General features: G+C 41.7%; 1 pseudogene; it reads left to right on the forward strand.

Annotated features, from left to right (window-relative positions):
- Positions 1 to 4,793: 4,793 nt before the first annotated feature.
- On the forward strand, positions 4,794 to 13,431 carry LOC128109311 (succinate dehydrogenase cytochrome b560 subunit, mitochondrial-like; annotated as a pseudogene).
- Positions 13,432 to 14,547: the final 1,116 nt, after the last annotated feature.

Genomic DNA, 14,547 nt, shown 5'->3' on the forward strand with positions numbered 1-14,547 from the left:
GGTCTTCCTAGGCCAAGAGCTATAGCTTTCAGGGATCACAGCTGGGTAAGACTGATGCTTCCTTTCTTCTCTGACAAGGAGCACAGCCCCTTCCAGCAATATGAAAGCTAGCCAGCAGAGATGAAGCTTCCTAGTCAGTTCAAGCTTGATTTCTTCGTGTTCTATGACTCAAGAATATGATATTTTCAGCAACAGGATCTTACTGTCACGTTATAGCACTGGCAATGACCTGTAATGACATGAATGTGTTTGGGATCTCACTGGCCAATGAATCATCAAAAGTAACACACTCTTGGCATTGGATGTTTTTGTTATTCTTTGGTATCTAATAGGGACATTGTTGCCCTGTTGCAGGATAAATTCCATTTTAGCTACTTTTATGCATGTGTATAGGTATATTTCAGGAAACTTCTACAGTAGTAGGTTTCAGTAGTACTTTTTTGAATAGTTCTTAGTGTTGTTCTTCCTTCTCAGTTTCCCCCTTTTACCCTGTTTCTCCTCTCCCACCCCAATTTATCCCTTCTTGCTCCACAATTCCCTTTTTTCTCTTTACGCTAGTGCATTCTCCACCCCTTAAGATCTTTTTAAGACATGTTTTGGTATGTAATTATAGAATTAGAATTCGCTATGTACACTAGATCAGCTTGTACTTATGGCAGTCCTCTGTCTCTGCCTTCTGAGTGCTGGAGTAACAGGCCAAGTTCGATAGTTTCATATTTAATGAATACACTTTTACACTATATAAACAAATAGCCAGAGCGATAGGTTAAATGTTATTGTCCTAGTTGTTAAAACATGTGAGGTTTGTGACTTGACATAGCAGAAGAGACTTTCTAGAAGTTATTTAGGTAAGGATATGGAAGAGGGAAAATTACCCTGAATTATCTGAAGGTTTCCAGTATAGTCATTGGAGACAGGAAGGTCAAGTGGTATTGGAGACACGATGACAGAAACAGTAGGTAATAGTGACACTGGCAGAAGCCCAGAAATCAAAGAGACTTCCAGAAACTAAACAAGGCAAGATAAGAGCTGCTCCCCTGCCACCTGCGGTGGGAACCAGCACCATCGGCAGACAGGCTGAGTTTCATCCAATAAACAGATTTTTAGCTTCTGGGTTCCAGAGCTGTAAATGAATATATTTGTGCTGTTAAGATACCACACTTGTGGTAATTTATTACAATATAACAGGGAACTGCTGTCCTACACAAATGCATTTAGGAGAAGGATGGATGGCTGCTTGAGGTTGGAATAGATATAGTATCCTGGCGTCCATTTATCTACCTACTGGGAGGAATGTTTTCTGATCCTTTTCATGTAGCAGTTATTTCCAGGGCCAAATGACATTTTTTTTTCCAAATGAGATTTTAATCCCATCTTCTTTGCCAAAGAATATGCAGTTCATTATAGAAGTAATAAAGACATGATCCAAAGAGAAGCAGGGTAAAGACCAGGCTTGGAGAAGCATGGAGTAATCACACAGCCACAACAGCAATTTGAAGAATGTACTCTCCCAGAAATAGTCAAGATTGAGAATAAGGTTAGAGTATGTTAAAAAAGTTAAACTAGGGCTGGGCAGCGGTGGTGCACACCTTTAATCCCAGCACTTGGGAGGCAGAGCCAGGTAGAACTCTGTGAGTTCGAGGCCAGCCTGGTCTACAGAGTGAGTTCCAGGACAGGAACCAAAACTACACAGAGAAACCTTGTCTTGAAAAACCAAAAAAGGAAAAAAAAATAAACTAGAGGCCACATATCAAGGATTCTGGAGAAAGGGAAGCTGCTGTGGTACCTCCTATGAGATGAGGAAGGGGTAGGGGGGACCAAGAAGAAGTAAGAACTGGACTAGTCAGCCCTTTCCATCAGCAAGACTAGAGGGAAGAACAAGAGATGCTGATTTATTCGTCCAGCTTCAGTCCTGCCACAAGAGGGACCGGTGCTCCTCATGCTCAGCCAGTTTCAACGAGTGCTCACTTACCTTTGCTGTCCGGATGAAATTCCACCTTACCGTACGTGCCGAAGTGTATTCTACAGAAGGGACTTCCTTGAACTCAGTGAGATACAGTTACTACCCAGGGGCAAATCGTATTGTGCGGAGTGGGGAGGCCGATTAGAACAGTCCACCCTGTAGAAGGAGCTGTAACGAGGCTAACTCTCTCTGCTTGCACAACCCATTAAGCACAAAGCCATGTAGAAATGACTGGGGAAAGGACAAGGGATTGTATCTTCTTAGTGGAGTATTTTCTTTTATATACTGACTCAGTTTTATTTTTAATTTATTTTATATTTTTGAGACAGAGTTTTATTCTGTAGCCCTAGCTGACCTGGAACTCTCTACGTTGATCAGGCTGGCCTCAAATTCAGAGATCCACCAGGCTCTACATCTTGAGTGCCCAGCTGAAACACTGATTTTTCACACAAGAGTCCCCTGTTTTCTGCCTCTGAGTGGCTGTGAGTGTGCCTGCCTTGTGTGTAGTTGTCCTGCTCACCAGGAAGATTGAGGCAAAAAAAGAACCATGTCAATGTGGCCCCTAAACTCTAGGAGACCAGTGACTTGGCTCTCGGTGAGTAAAATGTTAGTGCCCTGGATTTGACTCCTGCACACGCTGATTCTTCGTGCTCCAGCCCTTCAGGTTTTCTATAGATGCTTGTAAACAATCTGTCATCTCTACAGCAGACAAAACAACCGAAAAGGATCCTTCATGAGCTGGAGAAGCTCATTTTTTTTGAAGTCCCCCTACTCTGTCTTGACAAGGACAGCATCTGACCCTGCACAATGAATACTAACAGAGGCTGTTGGCAGAGCTTAGAGGCACAGGGCCAGGGACGCCTACAGTCACAGAGCACAGAGAGACGGCACCTAGAGAGATACTGCCTCCCTGTAAGGACCAGGGGACCCTGCAGGAAGTAGCTGGAGCTTTGCCTGTGAACTTAATGTGGCTGTGGGCTTCCATAAGTGAAAGAGGGCAGTGTCCCAGGACCTGGGAGTCTCTGCTAAACTTCAGTGGATGCTGTCGGCCGAGAGCAAATCATGAGAGGGCCTGAGTCTGTGAGATACAGGAAAGGGGGAGTGTGTGGGATTATAGCACAATTCTCTTTAAAGAAAAAAAAAAGCTGGGGTCTGTTGTGATGAAGGGTTAAACTCCCTGAGGACTTTCCTTGGCCTTGACTGCCCACACCCCAGCCTCCCCCTGCCACTTCCTCACATTTCTGAGACGTCGCTTGTGCCGAATTCTTATTCAACTTCAAACTGACAAACTGTTTTTAATCTTTTCCTTCCATCCAGCCTGGAGATTGGGAAGCAAAAATCAATACCAGTTGGCAGGTGATCAAGCTGCCTCAGACTGGTGTGAGGAGAGAGCAGAGAGTGAGAGCAAGAGGACAGGAGGAGGGGAGCAGAGGGGGGCCGCAGGACGGAAAGGAGTTTGACTAAGTACCATGAATTACTGGCTGGAGGTCCAAAGGGCTGTGATTTCTCTGGCCTTGAGCAGGGGACCTTGGGAATGCCATTAGAACAATTAGGTCATGAGCTCACAGCTGTTGAGGTGCCTTTGGAGAGAGACAGGAAGAGAAGAGTTTTCCTGGAGCTTGACTGGGAGACAGGGAGGGAGGAAGGGAGCTGGGAGGGCAAGGCTGTGGGACTCAGTCTTTCTGTAGCATCCTTTATGGAAAGGCTTGACAGCATTAGCACCATGCTGCAAGGCTGATATTTCCTTTTAAAAACAAACAAGATAAACATGGGCATAACTCAGTTTAAAAAATAGTGCCAAGCCATTCTAATGGGACTAAAGAATAGGATGGCAGGGGAGGATGTTAGGCAACCTAGAAGGGGCAGCCATCCTGGACCTCTTTTCTCCTTTTGCTGTCACCGTTTAGAATCTCAGGATCAGCTTGTGACCATCAGATCTGAATTCCTTCTGTACAATAATACCTTAGCCTTGGTTCCTGTGCAATCCACAATGGCAGGACTAGTGTTTGTGCATGTGTATGTGTGTTCATGGGTGTGAAGCTATACAAGTGTGCCTGTGCACATGTGTATGGACATTTATGTTTGTACAGCATGTGCATGAGTATGGCTGTGTGTGTAGGGTGTGTATGGAGGTCAGAGGTCAACCTTGGATATCCTTCCTCAGCAGCCATCTGACTTGTCAGTTTTAGACGGAATCACTCATTTAGGGCTTGGGGATGTCTGATTCTGGTAGGCAGGTGACCAGGGAACCTCAGAGATCCCCCTGTCTCTGTGTTCTTAGAGCTGGGAGCACACCCATTTACGTGCATACACCCATACACCCATTTATGTGTGTGCTGGGGATCAAACTTGGGTCCTTATGTTTGTGCAGCAAGAGCTGAGCTAGCTTCTGCCCCTAGAATTTGCTGTGACTGAAAGAGGATGAACTCCCAACAATACTGCATCCCTTTCTTTACTCATGTATCTTTCAACATCACCTAGGAACCCTCAGGAGATTCAACAGAGTAAGCTTCAAATTTGTGAATTTGAGGTTCTCATCTCTTCTTTGTGATTTAAATTACTCTTCACTTTGCAACCCCGAAATAACTAACCTAGCCTCCTAGTCTAGAGATAGTTTTGGTGATTTTTAAAGGCTTCAACTCAAGCCAAGGTGCTCATGTAAACTTTGACAAGAGAGGTTTCTTTGATGGGGAGTGGGAGCTGCACTCAACCTGTGTGCACCAAGTTAAGGTTTAGAAAGTAGTAAAGGCTACTTTTTACTAAGCAAAGTGACTGTAGTAGATTATTTTCCAAGGTCCATAACATCACTAGCCTCTAGGGTGATGTGGCCATGTCAGAGGAGCAGCAGATGGCAATTGACGTCAGGGGATTGGCCCACCAAAGAACAAAACCCCTGAGGGGTGAATCTTGGGTAGGCAGGGCCCCCGAGAACCTCAGTCCCATAATGTTTCTTGCTACTGCTGTGTCTTTGTATGTTTGTTGCTGCCATTTTTCTCTGGTATCTGGCAGGGTGTGAACAGGCCTGGGGAGATCCCAACTGCCCTTAATGCAGTATGATCATCTCTTGGGCACTTTTACCTGTGGATTATTAGGAAGATGATTTCATCTTAAGCTGTACTGTTTAATTGACAATAATTTTAGTTAAAAGAGTGTTGGTGACTGAAAATAAGTACAAAGAAGTGTCACACAGCTAGAACACATGAGTTTCTATTGATGAGCCATGTAGACAGTAGCTTAGGTTAATGATTAAGAAAAACAATTGATTCCTAGCCCAGGCAGCTTAAGCTCTTTTAATTTTAATGTTGGAAGATGTGTTCATGGGTTTCAGAGTGCATCATAGCTGAAACAAAGCCTTAAAATGATTTCAAGTTAGGGTAAGATGTTTTGATAATAGCTTTGAGGTTAAAAAAAAAATAAAACCCTTAGAAAACAATTGAAAGTTCACAAGGACACATAGCTGAGTGATAGATTCTTAAGGTTAGAGATCAGAAACAAAGCAGCTCAACTAATATTAGTTGATATACCTTTCCTGCTAGGATGGGTTAATGATGAAATATGATGATTAATTCCTTGTGCCCATTTATACCCTCAGCTTCCTGATATAAATACTGTCGATGAGTGGGTATGCACCCTGAAAATTTAAAATAGAGCTGACTGATTCTTTTTCACATATAAAAGTTTAGATTTGTGATTCTTTCGTATTTCTTAAAAGATTATCTTTCAAGATAAGTAATAAAATGATTGGTCTTTTCCTTGTAACCCCAAAATGCATACTGCCAACAAAAGAATTGGCTGAGAAAAATACCTTGCTTGCTCACACTTTGCTAATCTACAACAAGTTGCTTGGATATAAATGTATGTGGATTCTTTGGATAACCTGTTTTTTTTTTTTTTTTACCTGTAATACATAAACTGTTTAATTATGTAAGAGATATGGAAAACATGCCAGTTTTTACTTATACTCATTGTAATCATTCATGTGAAAAATAGAATATAACCACATTGTAATTTTTATATTGCTTAAAAGATTCTACTGGGGTGTATAAGCTGTAAGGGAAAAAAAATAAAGTTACTTAGAAGGAAAGCATCAAGAACAAGAGAAGGAAAACACCAGGAAAAATGTGGAGGAAAAAGAGAAATAGATGAATAAAGAAAAAGTCAGAAGGAAATCATCAAGAAAGTGTGTGTGTCTTTTCCCTTCCTCCTTCAGATAAAAAGTCTGGTTCACTGACTCCGTTGGATCACCATTAAGCCCTGCGCTGCTGGAAGCTAGTCCTCATGGCAGTGCTATCCCAGAAACTAGTTATATTTCCAGCTATAGGTATTATTTCTGTCCTGTTGAGTGGATCTTATATTTTTGGTTGTGAGCCTAGCCTTTTAATGGCTGAGCCATCTCTCCAGCCCCTGTTGAGTGGATCTTAAGCCCAATTAGACAGTTGTTGATTTCCACTAAAATGTGAGTCCCATTTATTGCGTCTTTGAGTCTATCTTGCTATGCAGGTAATTGTTGTGGTTCATAGACACTTTCCATGAACACCAATAATAGCACTATCCAATGAAGGATAATATAAACATTGAAACACACAGAAATAGACTAAATACCTGCTAGGCCATGCATCTGGGATTGAGTATGGTGGTCAAGAATGTGCTATTTATGAAGCAAAATGAAAAAAATACCATATCCCAAGAGAAAACTAGAGCCAGGCTCACTATTTGAAAGTAGGGAAAAGAATGAAGCACCTACTGGTAACTCATTTAAAGAAAAGTCTAACCAATTGTCACTATTATTATCATCATTCTTCCCATAATCATCATCATCATCATGATCATCATCCTCATCCTCATTTCCCTCCTCTTTGTCATCATGTCATCATAATCATCTTGTTGCCCAGGCCTTGGGTTATCAAGAAGAGGATGAAGGTCCGGAAAGGCATCAGCTAGCACATGACTACAGGGCCATGTTTGTGCTTTGTCACTTTAATATTCTGCGCTGACTACTGGATGCACCATGAAACAACAGAAGACAGAAGCCCTGAGCTGATCAATTCATTTCAGGATGGGCCAGGGACCTGAGGCTGTGGGGGAGATGGAGCTGCAAGAGTGACAGAGTTATGGAACTCAGAGAGAGAGGATTAAAAAATTATTTATCTTTATTTTATATGCATTGGTATTTTGCCATGGATGTCAGGTCCCCTGGAACTAGAGTTACAGACAGTTGTGAGCTGCCATGTAGGGAATTGAACCTGGGTCTTCTGAAAGAGCAGTCAGAGCTCTGAACCACTGAGCTATCTCTTCAGCCCAAGAGAGGGGCTTTTGAGAAAGCAAGAAGAAAATATTTCAAGACTTCAAGAAAATAAATTTTTAAGAAAAACAGACATTTGAAGAAATAAAATGCTTAGTTAGTTCAAAGCTCCAGTGAAATAAATTTCATAGAACAACCTGAATAACATTTTAAATAAATAATATGTGTCACATATGCAGATGAATGAAAATTTATGCACTGAAATGAAAAAGAGGATATTAAAGAACACATTAGTGTTGTTTATACAAAAAGAATCTATTTCAGTTTATGTAATTAAGAAGTTAAATATCAGTTACATTTACTGAAATTCAACAGGCAGAAGACTCTAGATTCAAAGAGAACATTTATGAACTGAACAGCTATGAGCATTAACTAGGGAAAGAACAGGTAAAGAAGTCCACTGGAGAGCAGCAGCTCCAAGGCATGTAGGATTCATTCCAATTCCATGTATGAGAGATTATAGCAAAGATTGGTGGAGAAACAAGGAAAGAATTGTGAGACAGTGTCTGTAATGTGTAACATATGTGTCTACATAAGAGTTTCATACTGAAATGAATCTAATTTCAAGAAGGACAAGGTAAGCTCTCTTTAACAATGGACCAAAGTGGGGCAGTAAGACAACTGTGGGGAAAAGTTCTTGGCACACAAGCCTGATTATCTGAGTTGGGTCCCTAGAAACTTACATAAAAAAGCCAGATGTGGTTGTTCACATCTGTGATCCCAGCACTCTTGTGGTGATAAGAAAGGTGGAAACAGGAGAGTTGTCTCAAAGCTCAAGGGCCTGGTAGCTAGGTGTGCACAGTGCTGCAGAAGCAAAAGGGACCCTCCCTCACTGAGGGGGAAGGAGAAGGCTGACTCTGAACGTTGTCCTCTTATCTCTACACACACTCCATGGAACACCCACACTCTCATATGCAGACAATATCAGGAAATTTAAAAATGTGCAGAAGACTTGAGAAAGTATTTCCCAAATAAGAGAGACTGCTTGGGTATGAAGTATCCTGTCAAGTGTTCATGTGTGTAAGGCTCGGTCCCCATTGGGCAGCACTATTGGGAGGTGATGGGTCATGAGGGCTCTGACCTAATTACTGGGTGAATGCATCAATAAATCCACATCGATAGACTGTGAGTTGAAAAGATGTGTCTTAGTCTGGACCATTTCCCATCTTTCTCTCTCCCTGCTATAGTGAGCACCTTGAATTTGGCACATGCTTCTTGCTGTATTGTTCTCCTTCTGCTCAGGGAAAAAAATGGAGCCAAGTGACCACGGGTTGAAACCTCTGATGCCATCAGCCCAATCTCTCCTCTTTTAAAATGTTTCACTCAGATATTTCTGCATAAAAACAGAACAAACATGATATCTAAGTGTCCAAAAATTACGAAAAAAAATTACATTATTATTTATCATAGAAATGTGAACTAAAATCATGTTCCATAACACATAATCAGAATACCACTAATTAAATTGTCTGATATTTCAAGTACTATGTTGGATGTGGCATAAACATGGGTCATCCAACTATACAATTATTTTGGCATTAAATACTAAATACAAAGACGTACAAGGTGAGATCCCACGCTTCTATTTAGATGTACATAGTAAATGAGTGCACGTGAACATCAAGAGAAACTGTGGTCCATTATTAAACGAAAGGAGGATAACCCTGGCATATCTGAATTAGCACAAATACATACATGTATAGATCTCTGACAACCACATTTTAGGCGATATTTTAATAGAAGAAAGGAAAGTGATTTTTTAGAGTATTGTATTTAAAAACAATCTAGGAAATAAGGAAAATTAGGGCTTATTAAGAACTGTGAGTCACTTATGAATCACCACTGCTCATTATTTTTTTGTATAGCTGAGATTTTTCTTAATTTAGCTGTTAGGACTGGAAGGGAGAGACAGAACATTCAAGCAGGAATAAAAATCGACAGTTACTAAGAAAAAAACTCTAATCTCTTAGACACCAAGATACCTTCTTGGACAATTGTCAGACTTAACCCAGTTTCTCCTTAAGCTATTAGACCCCCTTTCCTTTAGTAAGTGGAGAGAGCATTATGGGATGCTGGTGCCTTGAGGTTGCTTTGTTTTCATAATAACTTAAAACAAGTGGGAAAAGAATGCAGCAGGCTGTTGGGGTAGACCCTGTCTTAAATAAGTATGTACTACCAAGTTGGTTTTTTGTACAAAAATGTTAAGACTTTAATAATGGATCTGGCTGCAACATATCAGATCACTAAGGGCATCTGACTGAATCTACATCAATGACAAAATTATATCTACAAAGGGATGACCTTTTAATTCCCCCTTCCTAGGCCCTCTTTTCCTGGATGCTCTGTCCATGGGTGCTATACCCTTCTTCCTGAGACTCACCCTTTGCCCCAATTCTGACTTTTGTCTCTCCGCTGTTAGGCAACAAGTCTTGTTTGTCCTGCTTTTGAAATGTCCTTTGAACCCACTGTATCTTCTGTGATCTACTGTCACAGCCTTGTTTCACACTCTCAAGATTTCCCATCTGCACTCCTGGGTGGAGTCCCTCCTTCTGTCCCATAGGGATGGAAAACACCCTTCTTCTGGATCACTGCTTGTCACATGTTTAACTTCCTTGTTCAGGACCCGAGCCTACCTCTGTGGACCTCCCCTCATGACATCTTTCCTGTTGAGGACTTTTCTCCAGGAACTCATTCCTAAGATCTGATGTGTAGTTGATTTGGGATGGTGGCTTTTGACCACAGGACCCACATCTTGTACCCAGAATGCAGTTGCTCTCACCCTTACTGCTGATGGAGGTAGACCTGCTGACCCAGCTGTCTCTCTTCTTTCAGGATCTAAGGAGGCATCTCTTCCATCTACAATCGATGAAAACTAGATACCCAAGACTTTAGAAAGGAGTGTGCCAAGCTCTCCAAGCACTGCTCTTCTTTTCCCTTCCCTCACAAGGTTGGGTATATGGAGAAAGTATTGCCTGTGATCCCCCAATGCTGATGGGGTGGGGTGGTAGGAATTGCACAACAAACTAAATCTCTCTCCAAAGAATCATCTCTTGGGGACTTTTTCACTTTAGGTTACTTATTAGAAAGGGTGGTGTGAGCAATAAAGAAAACGTTCTAATGAAAATTAAATCCCTATGGGGAGAAATGTTCTGCCAGTTTTTGTTTGTTGGTTATAAAGAAATATATTGAATACTGCCTGTGTGTCATATTTCTTGGTGTCCAGTGACGAGGGGACACAGTGGAAATCCATATTTCAGCCCTCATATGTGAGAATTTTATGGTTCCAAAGTTTGGTCAATCAACCAGCATTTTTTGTTCATTCACATCTGCATACATAAAAAAACATTCATTAGCCTATGGCTACACAGGAGACTTGAATTTTTTTCCTGTTATTGAGGCATTCACAGCAGTATATACCGTTTCATGAGACTTCTGAGAAAGAATCCGTCAATTGTTTTTGAAACTGTGGTGAAGAATTTTATGGGGAAGGAAGATGTGAAATCCTTCTCTCTTCATCTCCTACATAAAATGCAATACAGTAAACCTCTTAAGATTTTAATTATTCCCGAGTCTTTCCTTCAGAGCTACTTCTGTGGCAATCACCTTCTGATCTGAACTTATATCATTGTTTATTCTTTAGCCCACCACACTTAGGTTTCGTTTGCATTTCTTCAAAGCTAGTAGCTAAGGTCAGCCGTGTTCTCCTCTTCATCACATCCAATGGCTTTTGTTCACCGTTTTCATGTTTGACCTTCCTTTGATGGTAGACCTTTGACCATTCCTCTTCAAAGTCTCCTCCTCTGAATTCTGTGACTTTTTTCCCCTTATTCCATATTATTTCTTGCTTCCTTGGGCAGGATATTTTTCTGCCCATGCCATGGGTATTAGTAATTGCTCCAGTTCTGCCCATGCTCCACTTCCCTTCTCGCTATATACTCAACCAATATTATTGTATGGGTATGTCTCACATGGACACATACAGCTCACACCTATCTTAAATCAAACACAGTTAACCATGCTTTAGCCAGGCCTGGGAACCTTCACATGGATTTCTTGCAACCATCTTAATATAAACCCATCTCCAACAGAGCCTGCTTTTACCTTTAGCCCTAAACACACTTCTCTCCCGGTGATTGCATTTTGATCTGGACTGTCTGTTATTCCAGTCCTGCGAGTCACCCTAAAGCTTGCCTCCCTTCCGCATTCTGAAGCCAACCACTCAGCCAGTTCTCGAATCCTTCTCATCATGTGTTAGCTGATGTTTCCCTCCATCTTCTCTGCATCTCCATCGGTTCAGTCTCATCAGTTCTTGAGGTAAGCAAAGCTGCATCCCTCACCACCGGTCTCTCGTGGTCTCGAGTTGGAGGAATCGACCCTCAAACTGAAATACTCATTTGTTGCTTGTGAATACCTTTATGTGTTGATTACTAATTTTGAGATGAAGTCTAGGATCTTCTATATGCTAAACAGAGATTTTTTTCCTCCAGTGATCTCTTTCTGCCTTTCTTCTCTAAGTTTCTATCTTAGTATGATACTCAGTCTTTCACAGCACTTAAAATTCTTTCAATTTATATTAGCTTGTCTTGCTATTTAATGCATCTAAGCATTTTTGCCTACTGTCTTCTTTGCTCAGAATTACCTCTATCAAATATTATCTCATCTCATTAGCCTGGTGAGAAAGTACAGCCTTTTTAAGACCCTAATTTCAATGTCATCTAATTTTAGAGCAATACCTGGCCCTTTACCAGGATAATATGATCTCAGGGTCCAGTGTGACTCTCATGCTCTTTTCCATGTCCCTATTAGCAGACTTCTTTGAGATAATAAAATATAATACTAAGTCTTTTATTAATTACAGTATCCATCAATAAGGTAGTCAGGATAATGGCTCCCCAAAGATACCTAGAGGTTAATCCCCAGAACTATAAATATGTTTGGTACATTGCCTTGAGAAAAGTAGGTTGATACCATCTGATTTTTAAATAAGGAGATTATCTGAGATTATCCAAATTGGCCTAATTCAGTCACAGGGGTTCTAAAATGAGAATGGGGCAGAAAGTTAGCAAATTCTAATGATGTCAGAAGCAAGGACAGAGTGAGGACTGATTCCACCATTGGGAACTTTGAAGATGGGAGGACGCCAAAATCTAGGGAGTGTACTTGGCTTCTAGGGTGGGTGTAGACCTCGGGCATAGATTCTCCTCTAGAGTCCTCTGAAGAAATGCAGCACTGTGGACAGCTTGATTATAGCCTCTGCACATTCTAGTTAGACGTCTGATCTCGTGGACTATCAGGTAATAAATTTGTGTTGGTTTAAGTTGCTGTATCTGTAGTACTTTGTTAGAACGCCACAGAGAGCCTCCCAGAACCTAGTTACTTGTGTCTCATGTCTGATACTTCATTAATATTTAATATCTTTGTATTGAACAATGAAGTCTGAATCATGGTTACTAAGGGAATTCAAAGAGTGTGGTTTCCATCTGTGCATGTGCAAAGTGTGGTTTCCATCTGTGCGTGTGCGAAGCTGTGATGCAGAAAACTCCAATTACATTACTAGTCACAGCATAATAAAGTTGCATGGTATGCTCAGTGCTATTGACTTTGTCTTGTAGGATATGCAAAACGATAGCAGAGTCATGCTTAAAATTAATGCAAGAGACTCAAGATGGCTACGCTCTTGCTGGCCATTATTGCCTCTGATCCCACCTTAATTCTCAGCTTTGTCTCAGAAATGCTGTTACTTTGGGAACCACAGCCAAGGGGAGAGATGAAGCAGATCTAGAATAAAAACATGAGTTCAGACTACCCTGTTTCTCCCCATATTACTGTCTACAGTTTGGTCTTTTCCCATGACAATGTCCCTTTGCCACTGTGACACTGGTCTGGCCTTAAGTGGAGGGATCTCTCTTTTTGGCCTGTCTGCACTGCTGCTTCCTGGGAACTTTGAGTCTTATTTGATGTTTGTGAAGTCCCCATGTTTGGGGCCAGCACTGATCCACACAGCTAAGTTGTGATTGTCTTCCCTCTCATGTACCACGCATGGAATGGGATCCAACACTTGATCCAACACCTAGGGAAAGGCCTGGCGATTCCCTAGGTGCAGCAGTCTGGAGTGGCTGTCTTGGTTCTTGCTGTGCTGTGCTCTGCGGGGCTGGCAGCCAAGTGAAGAGCTGAAATTCCCAGCATGGTCCTATACATTATCACATTGATTTAGTTCATGTTTATCACTCTTGTCTCCTTCCACCAAGGTTCCCCTGATTTGTGTAGATGCCATGTGCTTTAGATCCTGTTGGAGCTCAGTAGAGAAGCTTGAAGAACTGTAGTAGTAGAGAAAGGTCCTTCTCCCTGGGCCCAGGAGCCCTTACTCCCTCTCCACGTTTGATTCTGATTTGTGCTGAGGGTCGGCTTTCAGCTCCTTCTTGCTGAGACAGTGGAAACAATGCCAGTTCTGTGGCTGCCCTGGGTGCCACTGGCTTAAAGGACAGTTCTGTTCATTGGTCTGCTCAGGACCTTTAGCACCCACACAGTGTGACTGAGAGAAGAGAGGTGGAGATGGAGGGATTTGTCGTGTTCAGCTAGAGGGAGATAAAGAGCGAGTTGGATCTTGGAAGCTCATGCTTGGAAAAGAGATACAGAGCTTTTGATGGATGAGGAAGAGCCAAAAAATTGCATTTCCTGTTCCGTTTTTCACTTCTAGTGAAATACCCTTTTAATGTTGTGTTTTTGAATCTAAATCCCTGTACCTTCTTTCTTTGGAAATGATTAAAATACTTCTCATTTAAAAAAAATGAAGGCAAAGTGGTGTCATCTAGGCATAATACAGGGCACAGTCTATCCCTCTTGTAAACAGATCTTAACTCAGGAAAGAAAGACATATTTAAAAAGAAAATTAGCACGTGAGGACCCTTGGAAACAGCACAGATGATGAAGGTGGCTAAGGCAGTCTTCATAGACACTCAAGATGTTATGGAAGCATGTGAAGGAGGCTGATCATGGTGACACACATGTGCAATCTCAGCAGAGTCTGGAGCAGAGGGATTTTGAAATCAAGGCCAGACTGAGCCATATGGAGTGTACCTGTCTTAGATACATCACATGTACACACACACATGCGTGCACACACACACACACACACACACACACACACACACACACACACACCCATGCACACCCTAAACAAGTTCATTTTGGGTCAGGCATGAGAACATGAGAGGATCATGTTTCAGACGTAGAAGAAATGCTGATGTTTGTATGGGCCGTTAATGGCCCAGTGAAGGGTGCA

The sequence above is a fragment of the Peromyscus californicus genome, unplaced genomic scaffold (genome assembly GCF_007827085.1).
Source record: "Peromyscus californicus insignis strain IS unplaced genomic scaffold, ASM782708v3 Scaffold_14__1_contigs__length_90479793_seg_2, whole genome shotgun sequence".
Taxonomy (NCBI): Eukaryota; Metazoa; Chordata; class Mammalia; order Rodentia; family Cricetidae; genus Peromyscus; species Peromyscus californicus.